At 38.9% G+C, this 19,586-nt stretch overlaps 1 protein-coding gene across 3 annotated transcripts in view; it reads right to left on the reverse strand.

The window, feature by feature from the left end:
- The window catches only part of GJA5 (gap junction protein alpha 5), a 38,110-nt gene extending 19,155 nt beyond the window's left edge, over window positions 1–18,955 (reverse strand). Inside the window, exons 1-3 of one of the 3 annotated variants that reach the window (XR_008916787.1) lie at window positions 18,492–18,955; window positions 10,661–10,726; window positions 1,853–4,619 (exon numbers count right to left, since the gene is read on the reverse strand). The gene's annotated coding sequence lies outside the window, so the exon portion shown is untranslated. The other 2 variants (XM_056819298.1, XM_056819299.1) reach the window with 2 other exon arrangements.
- Window positions 18,956–19,586: the final 631 nt, after the last annotated feature.

Here is a 19,586-nt window from a genome sequence, read left to right on the forward strand (position 1 = left end):
AGAAAGAAAAGGAAGGAAGGCAGCTTAGTCTATTTAGAAATCATATAGTTAATTAAATTTTCACTAAAGGTAATAGTAAGCCAAAAAAAAGTGTTCTCTTTCCTATTACTTTACCGGCTGTCTTAAAATCAATATTATATATCAGCTCCAAGGCAGAAGAGTAGAAAGGGTCATGCAATTGGGATTAAGTGACTTGCCCACAGTCATATAGTTAGGAAGTGTCTGAGGCCAGATTTGAAACTGAGCCACCTAGCTTCTCCTCCTCCCATTTCTTTGTATCTACTTAGCTTTTTCTTATCTGTGTACATATTTCCCCTCATTTGAATGTCAACTCCTTGAGGAAAGGCACCATTTAAATTATTTTATCCCTAGTACTTAGCATAGGGTTTGACAAATAGGTGCTTCATAATTTTTTTTTATTGCCTAATCTGTTCAGACCTTTGATTTTTATCTGCAAGGGTATAGAAATTTCCTTCACTGATACAGATCCAGCAACTCAGAGAATTACCTGAGACATTAACTGAAAAGTTAATGATTTGGAGGGTAGCGAGATGGCACAGTGGGTAGAGCACTGGGCTTGGAATCAAGAAGACTCATCTTCTTAAGTTCAAATCTGATCCCAGACACTTACTAGCCCTGTGACCCTGAGGGAGCCACTTAACCCTGAGCCTTAATTCCTCACCTGCAAAATAAGCCAGGGAAAGAAATGGCAAACCACTCTAGGATCTCTGCCAGGAAAACCCCAAAATGGGGTCACAAGTTGAATACAACTGCAATGAGTCAATAAAATAAATTATTTGCCTGTGGCTCCCATCTTCATTTGTGGCAGAAATAGAATGTCTTTCTAAGGTTTCATTTGAACCTCTATCAACTATTCAAGGCTGCTTTTTGGGAAAAGAGTTATGGATTCTTTATTAATTGACTTTCTTTAACACCAAAACACTTGTATATTAACACAAATAATAACACAACAAAGTTGGAAGTAATGTCCCTATTTTACAGATGAAAAAACAGGTTCAAAAAGGTTAAATGACTTTTCTAAAATTTCACTCCTTGTAATGCTAGGACATTGATTCAAATCCAGTTTTCCCAACGTCAAATCAAATGCTATTTTTACTGCATCCTCCCTAGTATGGCAGTAGGGATGAAACATAACACTGGGCACACAGTTAATACATTCATTTATTTCATTCATTCAACAAATGTTTATTATTTGAGTGCCTCCTAAGTACAAAGCACTTTGGAAGATACAAGGATGAATAAAACTCCTTCCAACCTTTAGGGAACTCATATTTAGTTAAAAAAAAAAAAGAGATGTCTGCACAAACAAAATTTGGTAACTGATTATTGATTGAGGTAGACAACCTGTCTGTCTCCTTAACATAGAGGGGGCTCTAAGTTATTCTGCTCTGCCTTTCCCTTTCTAAGAGCAGTTAGCTTTCCCTTTCCTTAGCTGGTGAAGGGTCCATCTCCTCATTAGCACTCCAAATGTGGAAAACTGTGGAGAGTTTACCAAAAAGGAAAAGTGAGTGAGAAGATAAAGAATTTAAATGGTCTGTCAACTGTTCTGCCCACACATTCTTAAACACCTCCAGAGATAACATATCAAGGTTGCTACACACACACACACACACACACACACACACACAGCTGCCAGCCTTGGGGTGGGGGTGGGGAAGAAAGAAAGAAAGAAAGAAAGAAAGAAAGAAAGAAAGAAAGAAAGAAAGAAAGAAAGAAAGAAAGAAAGAAAGAAAGAAAGAAAGAAAGAAAGAAAGAAAGAAAGAAAGAAAGAAAGAAAGAAAGAAAGAAAGAAAGAAAGAAAGAAAGAAAGAAAGAAAGAAAGAAGAAGGAAGGAAGGAAGGAAGGAAGGAAGGAAGGAAGGAAGGAAGGAAGGAAGGAAGAAAGGAAGGAAGAAAGAAAGAAAGAAAGAAAGAAAGAAAGAAAGAAAGAAAGAAAGAAAGAAAGAAAGAAAGAAAGAAAGAAAGAAAGAAAGAAAGAAAGAAAGAAAGAAAGAAAGAAAGAAAGAAAGAAAGAAAGAAAGAAAGAAAGAAAGAAAGAAAGAAAGAAAGAGAAGGAAGGAAGGAAGGAAGGAAGGAAGGAAGGAAGGAAGGAAGGAAGGAAGGAAGGAAGGAAGGAAGGAAGGAAGGAAAAACTAAAGGGGTAGAATGAGAGAGCAGGAAGGAAAGTGAGAATATGAAAGTGGGAGGAAGAAATAGAAAAGAAGCAAAAAAGAAAAGGAAGGAGAGAAAAGAAGAGGAGAACTAGGAAGGGAATATGGTAAAACACAAAAGAATTTAACCTTTTCATGGGATACCTTGCATGGACCTCTATAGTATAGAATAAGGGCCATTCTCTGGACTAGTTTGCTTAGTCCCATCTTCTTTTACAATGGTACTTTGGAGTTCCCAGAGGAGGACTATCGTCATCCATCTACATCTCAGATTCTCTTGGGGTACGAGGGTAACCTTATTGTTAAGGAAATACAGTCTTTCTAATATAATAGCACCCAAGCCCATATCTGTGTGTTTCCCATCTACACAAAACTGGTCATTCACAATAATGACATTATGAACTGTTCAACATAAAACATTTCCTTAATAATAAGGCAAAATCAACAATAATCAATATATTATTTATTTACTATATGTCAATGCAGGAGTAATTAATATATTGTGGTCAAACTAGAAACCTGGTTCATAGTCTTCCATCCAGATCACACATTATCCATAGGAAAGAGTGAAAACAAATGTATAGAAACCTGGGAGAGTCACAAGAGTGAGGATAATCCAGGTACTTGAGACAACTAGTGATTCTGAACTCCAATACTGGATATCCAGGTTTCCTTCATAAACAATCTATATCAGACTTTTGTTCTATGATAGTGATAATTCACTTAAGCCAGAGAATGCCGCAATATAGATCAGATAAACCAACTCACTGATTCTATTTTATCCAATTGACTCTTGGTAGCTTTTATTTGCAAAGTAGAACTGATTACAAAACCCTTGGCTGGCTGTCTGGGTAATGAAGATAAGTCCAGTTAACTCTCTACAGAACTTTGTTCACTGTCCAGTCAGCTTCACATCTATTCCATCTTTGAATCCTTTTCTCCTTCTGTTTCTCCCTATCAAACCAGAGAAGGCAGTAGGGAGCAACCAGCACCTCCAGGAGGCTTCATTTTATGCCTTCTAACTTGCTCCTTCTATCTGACTCTTCTGCAGGCTTTTCAGTATCCTCAGGGGGCTCAAATCAGATTCTCTCTCTCTCTCTCTCTCTCTCTCTCTCTCTCTCTCTCTCTCTCTCTCTCTCTCTCTCTCTCTCTCTCTCTCTCTCTCTCTCTCTCTCTCTCTTTCTCTCTCTCTCTTTTAATTTCAAATCAGATTCTCTTGATACTTAGTGACTTTTTTCTCACAAGGTAAAAAGTTTTAAATCCATATTTATGTCTGAAGGTAACAATATTGAATTATCCCATAGTTTCCAAACAATCGTTTAATTTATCACTTTATCAGTTTTAAATCTCTCAAACCCTACAAAAAGTTAAAAGAAAATAAGCAGAGGGATCACAAGGTCCTGTAATCTCAGGCATCTCTTTGTCTTCAACTTTATCCCATCAGTTCTTTCCTCAGTCTTCCAAGCAATCTGTTCAACAGAACAGATTCTAGAAAGGTAGTGGGGCTTTCACACTTAAATTAAACTAAATTTCCCATAAAGAAAAGTTCTTTTTCTACCCCTTTTCTCATCCACATTGTATACACATTAAAGTTAATACTTCCTATCATCCTTGAGTTGATTTGCATTTTTGCTGTGAATAAAAATTCACAGAAAAAAACCATAAAAGCTTGTTTTCTGTCATCAAAATTCATTCTCTGCCTCTTTTTTGTAGCCAGATATCTCATATGAGAAAGGGAGTAGGGCTTTATAAAAAGGAGAGTGGGAAAGAGAAGAAAGACTACATAGAGGAAGAAAATAAAAGGAAGAAGAAAAAACAGAAAGCAGAAGAAAGGACAAGCAAGGGAAAGGAGAAAAAGAGGAAATGAAGAAAATGTAAGGGAGGAGGAAGAAAAAGAAAATGAAAAAATAAAAGAGATGTGAATTTAAGATTATTTCAAACTTTTCTGCAGAAGTGAAAGGAGAACCACAAAAGTGATTATGTAATGACATTATAAAGACAAAGAGCTTCAAAAGACTTAAGAACTCTGATCAATACAATAGCCAACTATGATTCCAGAGGACCAGTGATGAAGCATGTTGCTACTCATTTCCTAGTCAAGAGGTGATAGATCTGAGATGCAGAATGAGACAAACACTTTTGAATATGATTAGTGCTGGAATTTGTTATGCTTAACTATTCATATTTGTTACAAGGACTTTGTTTTTCTTTCTTTTTTTTAAGGTAGCAGAAGGGAAGATTGAGGGAGAGATGCTAGTTAATTGAATTTTTTTTTATTATCTGGAGGTCATCAGCCCTAATGTCCCAACCTCTGCAAGTTTCACATTCAATGTTCAATCTGTCATTGTGAATTCCACAGAAAAAAAGAATTACTGCCAAAGGATGTGATTCTTGTCATGGCTGCCAAGAAGCTTTACTCCTGACTCACTTCTGATCTACGGAATCCTACCTAGAATAAATAAGAAATATTTACATCAGTGGAATGTCTTAGAAACTCAGGAAGGAAGTTATTAGGGATGATTCTTCATCAGGAGAGAGGGAAGCTACTTAAAGGAAGGTTGTGGGGGTAGGGAAGATTCTTGCCAGTCCGGGAAGCAAGAAATAGGAAAGACCTTTCTTTGATTCCTTGGCTCTCACCCTGATACAGTCAAAAGGAGCCCCAAATTGCTACCATCTGACAGCAGCTCAAATGTGGAAGACAAGGACAGGTGTTATTGATCTTTACTGAGATGCCAAAGACATGTGGAAATTTTTTTTTATTACAGTATCCACCCCCTTCCTGCTAGTCACACCACCACCATTCTTGTTCAGGCCCTTGGCACTTATCACTAGATTATTGCTTTCCTAATCCAATCTCTGTCTTCTCCAATATTCTTTCTTCCTTCCTTCCTTCCTTTCTCTCTTTCTCTCTCTCTTTCTTTCTTTCTCTCTCTCTTCCTTCCTTCCTTCCTTCCTTCCTTCCTTCTTCTTTCTTTCTTTCTTTCTTTCTTTCTTTCTTTCTTTCTTTCTTTCTTTCTTTCTTTCTTTCTTTCTTTCTTTCTTTCTTTCTTTCTTTCTTTCTTTCTCTCTCTCTCTCTTTCTTTCTTTCTTTCTTTCTTTCTTTCTTTCTTTCTTTCTTTCTTTCTTTCTTTCTTTCTTTCTTTCTTTCTTTCTTTCTTTCTTTCTTTCTTTCTTTCTTTCTTTCTTTCTTTCTTTCTCTCTTTCTTTCTTTCTTTCTCTCTTTCTTCCTTCTCTCCCATCTTACAATCAACATTAGGTATTGGTTCCAAGACAGAAGAGTGATAAAGTCTAGGCAGTGAGGATTAAGTGACTTGCCAAGATCACACACACACTAGGAAGTTTATGAGGTCATATTTGAACTCACAACCTCCTGTCTCCAGATTTGACTCTCTATCCACTGAACCACCTAGCTTCTCCCTACAATATGTTTTCCATATAGCTTCCAATGGATATTCCTAAAATTCAGATCTGATATGTCACTCTCCTGCTCAAGAAGCTTTTATGACTTCCCATTATCTTTAGGATAAATTTAAACACCCCTGTCTTAGGTTTTAATTCTTTTATAATCTAGCTCTAGTCCATCTTTCCTGGATAATTACACATCCTCTCACATATTATATACCCCAACTAATTTGACCTCCTTGCTGCTCCTTGGTCGCAGTATTCTATTTTTCAAATCCATGCATTGCATCAGCTTCTCCCACAGCTGAAATCCTCTGCCTTTTCTTCTCTCCATTTATTTGGCTTCTATTACATGCCAGGCACTGTGCTTTACCAATATTATCTCATCTGAGATTCACAACAACCTTGTGAAGTAGATGCTGTTAATCTCCTTTTACAGTTAAGGAATCTGAGGTAAATAGAGATTAAGTGATTTGCCTGTTGGAAACATCTGAGATAGGATTTTAACTCAGGTCTATGTGACTCCTAGCTAAATGCTCCATCCACTGTGTCATCTAACCATCTCTTAGAACCTTTGGGTCTTTTCATGGCTTATCAAGTCTCACTTCCTTCAAGAAATCTTTCCTAAGAGTCCCATCATTAATTCTATCCTCCTTTCCCCACAACAGTATATTAATTTTGCATATATGCTATATTTACTTATTTATGAATGTTTGGTATCAAGCAGAATTTGGGTTCTTTGAGGGCAGAGACTTTCTTATTTGTGTGTGTGTGTATCTACAAAGTCTAGTCCATAAGTGGATAAAAAAAATGGATCTCTGATTTCATTGATACAGGGAACCCCTAGGTGAGAAAACATCTTTGACCAATGCAGATCAGCAGCTTTCCTGCAATTTACAACCTTAATAAATTGGCTAGAGACAAAGAGACTAAGTGACCTGCCTCAGGTCTTGCAACCAATACGTATCAGAGGTAGTATTTGACTCCAGATCTTCCTGCTGTTAAGATTAACTGTGCATTGTACTATGGACACCTCTACCTGGCACATAGTAAGACTTGTAATAATAAAAGCCTTGATTGGCTGGTTGATGGTTGATTAGGCACCATGCTAGATGTTGGAGGTACAAAGACAAAAATGAAAAATTTGGGATTCTATTCCAACCGAATTTCTCAAACTCTGAAATTGATCAACTTCCTATCTCTTCTTCAGTGGTGTGATAATAAATCATAGTTTGATGATATAACATTGTCAATGATAAATTAATCACTTATGTTCTGAATATACTTAGCCTTTATCTCATTACTTGTAAGAACTTACTTCCTACTGAAAAAAATGTACAAAAATAAATAGATATAAAATACATACTTGGTGACCATGCTAAGTTGAGTATTGTTGTTCAGTCACATCTAACTCTTTGTGACTCCATTTTGGAGGTTTCGTGGCAGAGATACTGGAGTGGTTTATCAATTCTTTCTCCAGCTCATTTTCCAGTTGAGGAAACTGAGGCAAACAGAATCAAGCAACTTGCCCAGGGTCACAAAACTATTAAGTGTCTGAGGCTAGATTTGAACTCATGAAGAAGAGTCTGTCTGATTCTAAACCTAGTGTTCTATCCACTACTTGGGAGTAGCAGAGCACTAAATTGGGCATATTAGGAAAGGCTTTGGACAAAGCCTTAGTGGGATCTATAGAGGAACTGGTCTGAAATCTTCAAAATGGAGTGGAATAGAGCATGGGGAACTATACCTATGTACAATGAACATGAAACTAGAGATTGTTTATTTAATTTCTTTGTTATTGCTTTTATTGCTCCTCAGGTAGCTAGTGCTGTACCTTGAATAAAGCCAGAAATAAGATGCAAGTTTCTTATTTCCTAGTCCAGTGTTCCTCCATACATTAATCTGTGTTGTCTTTTTGTGAGCCTGTAGTTCCAAAGGAAACAATTTCAAGTAGCCCTAAGTATATATCCAAAGACTGAAATCATTCCTTTCATTCCACATAACCACACACCACAGTTCATTTTGGGGGGAAATTCTTTCCCCTGCTCACCTCCAAACAGAGGACCAACTCTCACTTTCAATGATTTTTCTGACATTTTAGGTCACAGACTTTCAGGATTGAGACTATGACAGCCAGATTTGTGTTTTCAACAACATGATCTTGGTAGCTGTGCAGAAAAATAGATAAGAGTGGGGAGACACTGAGAGGTCACTGAAATTATCCGGCCAAGAAATGATAAAGGTCTTGAAATCTGGTGGTGGTGATTATGTAAGAGGACAGAAATGGGAAGGTGCAAGATGTATTGTGGAAGTAGCATCTACAAGACTTGACAACGAACTGAATATGAAGAGTCAGGGACAAAGAAGAATTAAGAAGTGCTCCAAGGTTTTAAATCAGAGTGACTGACAGAATGATGGTGCTCTTGATAGAAACATGGAAACACGGAAGAGGGTAGGATTCAGGAGAGAGAGAGAATGATTTCTGTTTTGAATACTGAAAATTTAAGATGTTTGTGACACTTCCAGTTGGTGGTGTGGAATTGGAGTTCAGGAGAGAAACTGGGACTGGATATATGGCTCCATGTATCATCTATGAAAAGAGGAGAGTTGAACCAATGGGAGTTGGTAAGATCACAAAAAGAGAGAGTATAGAAAAAGAAAACCCAGGATGGGACTTAGAGTACTCAGAGTACACTTTACACACACCAAGGTGGTCCCTAGATGATGGTAAAACAAAGGAGACCAAGAAGCATCCAGACAGGTTAAAGGAGAACCAGGAAAGAGCAATGTCATGAAATCCCAGGGATAAGGAGGAAGGGATTATTGACAATGTACAATTTTTTTTTGAGAGATTAAGAAGGAAAAGGACTGAGAAAAGGGCATTGGATTTGGCAAATCACCATTGCAGATTGAGATAATTTCTTTTTTTGACATAGCCAATACAAGAGTTTGTTTTGCTTAATTATACATGCTTGTAACTAGGTTGTTTTGTTTTGTTTTTGCTTTCTCAAGGTGGGGGGAGAGTCAATGGGAAGGAAAGATGGAGGATCTTCATTTGAAAAGTTTTTTTAAAATTTAATTTAAAAAGAGAGATCATCAGTAACATTGTAGAGTGCCATTTCCATTACCATAGTGCCTAAAGACAATCTCACATACACAGTAATTCTGTGACATGAAAAAGCTTTCTAATAAAGCTCTAAGCATATTTATAATTGTTTCATCTCATATCTACTATGTTTACTTTAATGTTTCTCTTTTTATCACTGATACTTTTTCTTTCCAAACAGAGAAACAAGAAAGAATTATGCAAGTACCTGGGTCTTGGTCCAGAGTCATGCCCACTAACCTTTACTCCCTGTTCTGTATCTCACCCCTACTTACTAAAGAATAATGACTGATGTAGGGTTATGTGGCAATTAATAACAAAATCGATCAGATTCAAATTCTCCTCACATATCCTCCACCTTTCTGTAATTCTTGGCTTAAAATAAAAGAATGCTTTAAGGGAGGTTACGGTTACATATGTATTTATAGATAAAGACTAGGAAAGGGAGATAATTGAGAAATGAATGAAAGATAGTTCTTTCATTTAAGGCAAGGGTTCTTAAGCTGGAGTTCATGAATAGATTTGAGGGAGTCTGAAGTAATCAACCGCACCTTTTATTTGATCATTTAACTTAATGACTTCTGGGCCATTTTTTCCCCCAACCAAAACTTAGATTCTACCTCTGGAACCATCCAGGATATTAACAGGGGAGCTTTCATCTCATCTTCTGCACTTGATCTTAGCCAAAAGGCCAAGAAGCGATGTCATCTCATCTTCTGGGAGGCCAAGTCTCTACCTCAAAAACCATGTTGTATGTTCTTCTCCCCTGCCCTCCCACCTCTCTTTTATGACTTCCTCAATAGAAAGTAAGCTCCTGGAGAGCAGGAACTGTTTTGATTGCTTGCTTCATATTATGCATAGTAAAGATTTAATGAATGCACTGTCCTAGTAGTCTTCCTGCCTGCCTGCCTGCCTGTCTATCCTATCTAGCTCTCTTTCATGACAAAGATAAAAATTATTTTTGCAGGAAAAATACACTGCACAGAACTTAGGTAGGGTTGGCATAACTAGTGTCTTGCCTTTCTTTCAGCAGTATAGACTTTGTCCCCAGTTAGCAAGAATAAGTAATTAAAATAAGAAGCTACCAGATGGCAGACTTCCTTCCCTGAATTGTCACACTTCAGGTGAGCTCTTCCCTGGCTAATCCTGCTTCCATTCATGGCCTCTCTACAAAGAATTGGTGTCTCCACTGTCCTCTGCAACAGAATTTTTCTTAAAAAGTTGATTTGAGGGTATTTCTTGTTCTTGTTCTGGCCATGTTTTGTGAAACAGGGGCCAGGTACCAATAATCACAAAGTTATGACTCCAATGATGGGAATTCTGGGTTTTCTGCCCAAAATGTAAGAGAGGGACAAAAGAACAAGTACAGTGGGCAAATACATGAGTGGTTATGGTACATCAAAGTCTCCTGTGTTTGCCCTGAGTGGCCAACAAAACCATACAAAGAATCCACATTCCTTGACTATTTCCACTAATCTCCTATTGGATCTAGGGTGTTTCCTTTTTAGCTCATGCCTTTTTTGGCTTACCATCTCTTCGAATGTGCTATTCAGAGTATTAACTAACATTGGGTCCCCAATGGTCAGGATTCTCAGACTCTTCCAGATCTGTGATCCTGTTGCTTAGAATTCATATATAGAAAGTCTCTCCTTCCCTTTTTTAGACAATAAGCTCACTAGGTTGGGATAATGTTTTCTGTTCCCTTCTAGGTTCCATGTCTGACCGACTTAACAGTAGGCTCTCGTGTTCTATTGATGTCCAAATCTGTCCATGAACAAAGGCTTAAATTAGGGTGCAGCAGGATTCCCTTCTAGGCTACTCTGCACATTCCTAGTCTCACAAGTTCTATCATCAAGCCTTTCTGGCCGATTTGCTATTCCCTGAAGTCGGCATCCTGTCTCTTGCCTTAGTGACAGGCTGTGTACCATTTCTGGAATTCCTCATCTCCACTTCTCCAAATGCTGACTTTCTCTAAGACTCACCTCATGTACTATATCATCTGGGGCAGGAGTTCTGAACTCGACCTCTGTGGTTAGATTTCAGGGAACCTACAAACAATATTACATCGTTATTTTTGACTAATCTTTAACTAAAAGTTAATGTTTTCTTCAAGTATGAATGTGGAAGACCTTTGAACAAGCAGGACAAAACAAAACTGGACAACTTTTCTTGATCCCTGAGGTGTTAGTACTCTGGAGAACAATGTGGAGGAAGTGGCACTTCATTGCTTTTGATCAGATCCCTTTTAGATTCCTTTTCTTACCCAGTTTATTGATATTTTTTTCTTTTAACATAGGGCTTAGCACATAGTAGGCACTTAATAAATGTTTATTGTCTATTGCATATATCATAAGGAAACGGTCACTTTAGTCATCATGGGCATTTCTTCTACAAAAGTGGGTGAAGGATAGAGCTACTCTTATCTGGAGGTGAAATGGGTGATCGTCTACATATAACTTTAATGGTCCAGACAATAGGACCTAGGTTTGAATCCCATCACAACCCTTAACTATTTGTGTGATTTGGGACAAATCTTTAACCTTTGAACTTCAGTCTCTTTATCAGTAAAATGAGGATGATAATAATACCACCTATCTCCTAGGACTGCTGCTTGATATTTTATAAATACTTATAAATAAGAAGCAGATTTCCTTCCCCACAAATGTCACACTTTAGGTGAGCTCTTCCTTAGGCCAACCTGCTCTCATCCATGGCCTTCCAGGGTCCCTACAAAGAGTTAGTGTCTCTCCTGTCTTCTGCAACAGAATTTTCCCTACAAAGATGATATGAGGGTATTTATTTCATAAGTAAAATAAATTGTATTTCTAAACTTATTTATAAATAAAGACTTTGAGCTATTCTTATTATGAAGGGCAGCTAGGTAGTACAATGGATAAAGCTCTGAGCTAGCAGTCAAGAAGACCTGAGTTCAAATCTAAGCTCAGATACTTACTAGCTGTCTGTCCCTGGACAAGTCACTTAAATCTGTTTGCCTCCATTTCCTTATCTGTAAAAAATGAGCTGGAGAAGGAAATGGCAAAACCCTCTAGTATCTTTGCCGGGAAAACTCCAAATGCAGTTATGAAGAGTCAAACATGATTAAACAATAAAATTCTTATTATGAAATCAAAATGAAGGCTTAAGTTTTCTGATTCCCAGATTGAAAGGCTACAGATTTCCATTTTCCCAGAAGAAATTGCTTAGAAGTAAATAGTCCCTTTCCCTCATCATACTTAACGCTTGGACCTCACAGTGAGAGAACCCTGACAGTGAAACCTCAAAATAGCCTAGAAGAACAAAGCCAATTTGGTCATTTGAATTGTCTTCAGTTTTCCCTGTAAAGGAAGATAATATCCCATGTGGTCAGTTTCTTTTGTCAATTATTTGCTATTGGAGAAGAAATGATTGACTCATAAAAGAGCCATAGATTGTCATTCACCAGGATCCTGGGGCTTCTGACAATGGGCAGGAAGGCAGTTTCCTTTGGGCAGGAAGGCAGTTTCCTTCCTTGGGAGTGCTGAAACTAAGTGTTGAAATGAAGCACCTCTCCTCTTGGCAAACAGCTCCTTGTGCCACAGGTGAAACAGATGAGGGATGGACACCCCGCCAACCCAACCCCACTCCCCTACACTATCGAGAGCGTCCCTTCAGATTCTTTTCTGTAGTCTAAGGATCTTTTTTGTGGAGCAAATGATCCTGGGACCCAGGACCAAACCTGGAAATCCTCCACTCCCTTTTTCTGATTGGTTCCCATGGAGATGCCCACCTCAGATCTGGGACCTTGCTTCCATTAGCTCACTGAAGCCTTCTGAGACTTCTGAGGCCCCCTCCCCATTCTCCCACCTTGCTGCTGCTCTGTACTTCTCAGTAACGCTGGCTGGCAGAGGTTCATGTAAGCTACTACTCAGGACTATATACTTAGCTGCCAGCACACTGCGTCCTGGCCATCTAATCCCCAGTTCTCTGAAATGGCCAATTAGAAGGACAGACGTGGCCGTCTCCCCAAGGACAAGGACAAGCTCTAGACAGGGCTATAGAAACATATATATATATATATATATATATATATATATATATATATATATATATGTTTTATTGTATATATTGTATGGAGACCCCCACCCCCACCCCAAGCCTGGCCAACCCCACCTACCTCAGAGGCATCCTGGGAATGTTAATCAGACCAGTCCATCTCCTTAACTGACACCTGTCACCCCCTCTGCCCTGAAATGCAGCCACATGATCTCCAGAGCTAAAAAGAGAGAGAAAGCCCCCCTTCTTCCTGCAGCCCCTAGACTCCATTCAGAGCTCCTGTCTGCCTCCAGCCAAAGGCTGCCAACACAGGGTCCATCATCTTACCTTTGCTCATGGCACTGATATTCTTAAATAGAGAGGGAGAGAGAGCAGTTCATGTGCAGAGATCTGCTCCATTCCAGTGGTGAATAAGATAAGGATGGGGGCTGGGGAGGGATGCACAGTTTTTTATTTGTTTGGGAAGTTATTTTTGCCATAGAATAAACCCACTGAGTCTTTTGCTGGTTTGTGTAAGTCTAGTCTCCAACTTGAAGCTCAGAAGAATAGGGAAAATTGTGTCTAATGTCAAGCACTGGGCAGAGTCAGGGACCTTGGCACACATGAGCTGTGGAATCTTGGACAAGTCACTTGGTCCTTTGCAGCCTCAGTTTCTTTTCTTTAAACACCTCACTTTCTGTCTTGGAATCAATACTGTGTATTGGTTCCAAGGCAGAAGAGTGGTAAGGACTAGGCAATGGGGGTCAAGTGACTTGCCCAGGGTCACTCAGCTGGGAAGTGTCTGAGACCATATTTGAACCCAGGACCTCCTGTCTCTAGGCTTGACTTCCAATCCACTGAGCTACCTAGCTGCCCCCACTGAGCTACCCAGCTGCCCCCTTCAGTTTCTTTTCTTATAAAATGAAAGGATTGGATTTTTTCATGTCTAAATTCTCTCTCTCAGCTCTAGCATTTTATGTATCTGTAAACCTATAATGGGGGTTACAAAGAAAAAAATCACTGAATATTAGTGCTGTTAAGAGGCCATGTCACCTAGCACCTTTCATTGTAAATATAATGGGCTATAGAGCTGGAAGAGACCTTGGAAATCATCTAGTCCCACCTGTTCCCTTTATAGATAAAGAAATAGAGATTTATCCCTTTGAAACAGAGAGATTCGGTGAATTCCCCAAAGTTCCACAGGTGGTAGAATAGATAGAATAGAAAACTAAGATGCAAATAAATCTAGGTCCTCTGATTCCAAAATCCAGTGTAACATCCTCTACACCAGAGATGCCAAACATCCCCAACCAGATTAAAATGTAAGTGGGAAATAGTTAAGAATATTAAAATACAGTAAAACATAGACAATGTTAATATGTGATCTTCTAATATGTAGCCTTTGGGCATCCTTATGTATAGTTTAGTGGAGCCCATTTCTATTTGAGTATGATAGTACTGCCACATGGCATAAAAACCATCTTTCTATGAATGGACTAAAGTTTAGAATACAGAAAGGAGAAGGGAGGAGAAGAGAGGAGACAAGAGGAGAGGATAGAGGAGAGGAGAGAATAGAAAAGAGGAGAGGAGAGGAAGGGAAAGTACATAATTATTAAGGTATCTAGGTGGCCCAGTAGATGGAGTACTGCTCCTGGAGTCAGCAAGGCTGTTCTTCCCAAGTTCAAATCTGGCCTCAAACACTAATTGGGTGACCCTGAGTAAGTCATTTAACCTGGTTGACTTTAGTTCCTCATCTGTAAAATGATCTGGAGAAGGAAATGGCAAACCACACTACTATCTTTGCCAAGAAAGCCCCAAATGGGATCACAAAGACTCAGACAAGACTGAAAATGACTGAACAACAGTTAGTTTTCAGTTCATCACAAACCTCTATCAAGTAGCACCATCACACAAATACAATATAATGATACTTGCTGTTCATGATAAAAATCTTGGAACACAGGGCGATCCTGAAGGGTCTTCAGAATCATCAAAGACAAAGTTAATTAGGTTCAGCAGAGATTTAGTGCTCAATGTTTAGTTTTTATTATATTTGAATTCTCTGGTTTGTTAATACGCCTATGGCATTCATTCATTCAGCCCACAAATATTTATTGAATGCCTACTATGTCCAAGGCCCTGTGCCTTGCATTATGAAGGATACTAAGATGGATAAGCATAGTCCTTGAACTGTTATAATCCAGTAAAGGGGATTTAGCAGAAATAACTCTTAAACAAGAGAGAATGTGGAACTATACTAATGAAAAGAGATATAAGCTGCCATAAAGTTCAAAGAAAGGAGAGGTCACTCCCTCTGAGGAACTGATACTTGAGGACGTTAAAAGGGTGGCAGGATGGTTATTGGTAGATTTGGAAGGAAAGAAACAAACTTACAGACAGAGGCTACAGCTTGAAGAAAGACAGCAGGGTAGGAAATCCCAGAGTATGTTCAGGAAGTAACAAGTTGTCTATTTTGGTTGTAGCACAAGGTATATAAAGGTTAGAGTTTTCAATTAATCTGAATATTTAATTGACTAGAATAGCTGATCCATTTCTCAAAGAGGATGGATAGCAATGTGTATTGAGTCATACATAGAACTGTAGTGTTGGAAGGGATCTCAGAAGTCGACAAGTTAAACCGTTATTCAAAGTATGATTCCTGTCTATAGCACTCCTGACAAATGGTCATCCAAGTTCTTCTTGAAGACTTCCAATGACAGAGAGCTCATTATCCATCAAAGCAGACCAGTGCATTTTTGAACAGCTCTGATAGCATTTCCCCCCACTTATCCCTTAAATTGTGCTAAAATCTACCTCCCTGTAATGTCTCCTCATTGGTCCTAATTCTTTCCTCGGAGGTCAAATAAGTATAATCTCTCTTTCATATGTCCACCCATCAAATATTTGAACAAAATGATCCTGTCTCCCTACCCTCCAAGGTTCCCCCCCACAATAAATACAGTTCTAATCATTGCTTATCAATGATTCTCTCTCTCTCTCTCTCTCTCTCTCTCTCTCTCTCTCTCTCTCTCTCTCTCTCTCTCTCTCTCTCTCTTTGCCTAAAAGTAATTTTAGGGAATGCACAAAAGTCTGATGTGACTATCCCAAAAGATCAGTGTTTGCTCTTGATCTACTAAGCAATTGTCTCAGATTTTACCCTGCTGATATGTTTTTCCCTTTGCATCATCAAGAAAAAATATCAATCTTGAACCCTACAATTGACTCATTCTGACCTAGAGAGGCTTGGGAGTGGAGTAATCACTACTGGCTGGTGAGAGGGTGAGTGCACACCTAGCCATGAAAGACTAGTCTGACAAAGGCTCCTTTTGGAGAGCACCAAGATAACAGAAAAGACTTCCGGATCTTTGGTCAGACCTTCATGGAATCTCTAAATCTCGGAACTAGAAAGGAAATCGAGGGCTTTCCCAGAGTCCTATCTACTGTGTGCCTGAGCAGGAAGACATCCTCTACAATATCTGCAATAAATGATCATCTGGTCATTAGTCAACATGTAATCTCCATGATTTTAAAGGGCAAAAAAATAAAAATAAAATAAAATGATCTAGATGTTCTATCTGGATATAGATAGCTCTAGATATATACATAGTCACATATGTATACATTTAATTTCTATATGGGTTTTTATATGTTATTATATATATATATATTTATACATACAAATATATAAATCTTTGACTGAATCTCCTGGGTTTCATCAATTGTATTGGTAGAAAAAGACAAAATTAGATCCCCAAAATCCTTTGCCCAGAGACAGGACCATTATGTCAACTTTGTTGTAAGGCTGTTAGGTTTTTAGAAGACCTTGTCTCTCAGAGCTCAGCTATAGATGGGCTAGATTTTAATATACAAACTGAGGGACCTTCCCCCAGGACTTGTTCTAGAAGGGTCTTAGAATTGTACTCCTATCTGTGAATTTCAAACCCAGGAGTGGATCCCAAGTGCCAAAGGAGAAAAGAAACAAATACCCCTGAGGGACAAAACTACTTGCTTCATGTCTTTTTTCTTTAACTCAAACTCCCAGACCTGGGTCATAGATAGAGAGTTTAGTCCAATTTCATCATTTTGTAGTTGACTAACCTGAGACCTAGGGAAGTTAAGTGACTTATCAAAAGTCACACAAGTACTAAGCATCAGAGATGAGATTTGGGTTCAGGTTCTCTGATTCTATAATTTTTGCCCTCTCCACTGTTCTATACCACAGGGTATAGCACCTAGTGTGCGCCATCTTTTGCCCAGTAATCAATAGTCCCGGCCATATGTTGAAGCAAAAACTCAAGAATCATAGAATGTGGGCAGCTAGATGGCTTGGTGGATTGAGAACCAGACCTTGAGACAGGAGGTCATGGGTTCAAATAACACCCATTGCTTAAGCTTTATCACTTTTCTACCTTGGAACCCATACACAGTTTTGATTCTAAATAAGAACATAAGGGTTTACTTAAAAAAAAAGATTTTTTTAAAAGAATCATAAACTGTTAGAGACTTAGGTGAGCTTAGAGGTTATGTAGTCCAACCTTCTCAACTCACAAATTGGAAACTGAGACCAGACTTGTCCAAAGCCCTAGTTATTAGAAGAATTAGAAATAGAATCCACAGCATATACTAAGAAGTATAAACTGAAATCAGAATGGGAAGAGAATTTTGAGGATATTTGGTCTTTCTTATTTTGCAGATGAAGGGATGGAAATCAAAGAAAGAAAATTACTTAGCAAAAAGTCACACAATTGGTAGAAGAGCTGTGAGCAGAACTTCAGGTTACAAGTGAAGGTAAAAATTCAAGAATCTTCTTAAGTAATTGAACAAAAATAAAAGAAAGTTTACAGAAAGACTCAAGAATTACAGAATCATAGACTGTCAGAGCTGTAATGGAATTTAGAGGCTATCTAATCTACTTACCTCATTTTACAGATGAGTAAACTGAGTCACAAAGAGGTGATTTGTGCCTGGTCACAGCTATTTCAGAGACCCTTAATTTTTAAAAATTCCTATTGAAGTCCTAAGGGCGTCAGGAAACCTGGTGCCAGGCTCATTTTTGTTATTGGTACATAGCCAAGATTGGGGAAATGGACTAACAGGAGGAAGTTCAGGGACAGGGCATGGCCTCCAAGGTTCTCCTGCATTACACAGCACACAATTGAAAAGGAAACTTTCAATAGGGGCTGCTTTATGCTTCCTCTGCCTGGGTTCTGCTCAGTTTCTTTCCCACTGACTGCTAAACGGCAGGTTTGATTTCTCACCCGCTGCTGCAGCTAAGCAGGGACATAATACACAGCAGGAAACTAGGCAGGGAATATTTTTAAACCATCCAACATGCCTTAGGGGGGAAAAAAACCAAAACACTTTCATAGATACTCTGGAAGGCATTTCAAAAAAGATTCCATGCCTAGAGGAAACATCGTAAAACAGGCTCGAATTTGCGTTTCCTAAAGAGATTCTCTAACTCAGCTTTAAATTCCCTGGACCTGAATTGTAACCTGTTTCTCAGATTCTACCTCTCATTTGTCTTCTCATCTGCTAGAGGTAGGCTTGAACTTCAAGTGCCTTCAACTGTCATTTCTAGAGCTACTTACAAGGGTTAATTTCTCCACTGGTCCACTCATCCTTTCCCCTTTTTATTAACCAATAATCATAATCAACTAAGCAGAGCAGTGATAGGAACAGAATTTTTTTTTAATGGATCCTAGGAACATTTATAATTCTACCTAGCTTGGAAATTGATTTCTCTCAGCACTGGCCTATGTTTCATAATTCTCTCCCTCCCCAAGCCAATTTTGTTCTTACCTGGTTTTCTCTCTCTTCAATTTTTTGTTTTCTTCTTAATATTTTTTTTCCTTCCTCCTCAAACGTTCTTCCCTGACTTCTAATTGGTCTTTGTTCTTGGTCCTGTCTGTTATTCCTCTTTGACCCTCTCTTTTAATCTGTTTCTCTCCCTCCTCCCACTTCTTCCTACTCTTCCTCTCCCCCCACCCTTTCCCCCCTCTGTCTCTCCCTCCTTGTTCTCTCTCTCTCTCTCTCTCTCTCTCTCTCTCTCTCTCTCTCTCTCTCTCTCTCTCTCTCTCTCTCTCTCTCTCTCTCTCTCTCTCTCTCTCTCCCCCTCTCTCTCTCCCTCTCTCTCTCTCTAACAAACTTTTCTTCTCATTTTAAAAGATATTCTCCCCTCCCCTTCTAGCTTCTCCTCCTTGCAGTCTCCCCAGAAGGAGATAGAACCCGCCTCTGACAGCTGGCCTCCCTGAGTCCTTAGTGTGCACAGCTCTATGTGTAAGCAGAGTGCACGCCTCCCTAAGGGCATGGGCAAGGCTTTCCTGGCTTTTCCTTTAGGCTAAAAGTTCCTTAGTCCCTATTACCCAAGACCCCCCTAAGTATACTTGAAGAATATTGGAAACTCCCCAAGATCTCCTTCCTGGCCTTGTTCATGTCAAATTGTGAAAATGACACATTCTTTCAATATGCCGTTGTTAGTAGGCACCTGCTAAGTGAAAAACTCCAGGCTAGGTGCCGAGAGGGACATAGAAGAAGCTGTCGATGAAATAAATCAATCAACAAACCATTTCTTAAAAGTATTCAGCATGTGCTAGGCACTGGATCAACAAATGTCTGCCTAAAATCAGCCCGTCATTGAATGTGAATTTTCCTAGAGAATGGTAGGGGATCTTTCTAAGCCTCCATGTATCAGGGAAGACACAAGCTGGGATCATTTGCCCCTCAAAAAGGAACTGGATTTCATTATTGGGTGATTTTTCTCTCCTCCCACCCTTCTGTATTTTCAATTCCTTGACTGAAGCATTGATCACTGAAAGATCAAGTGCCTGATACATACCACCAATTGATTCCGCTGTTATCAACAGATTGAAATGAGGTAAACCAGCCTGAGAATCT

This window comes from Monodelphis domestica, chromosome 2 (genome assembly GCF_027887165.1).
Source record: "Monodelphis domestica isolate mMonDom1 chromosome 2, mMonDom1.pri, whole genome shotgun sequence".
Lineage (NCBI taxonomy): Eukaryota > Metazoa > Chordata > Mammalia > Didelphimorphia > Didelphidae > Monodelphis > Monodelphis domestica.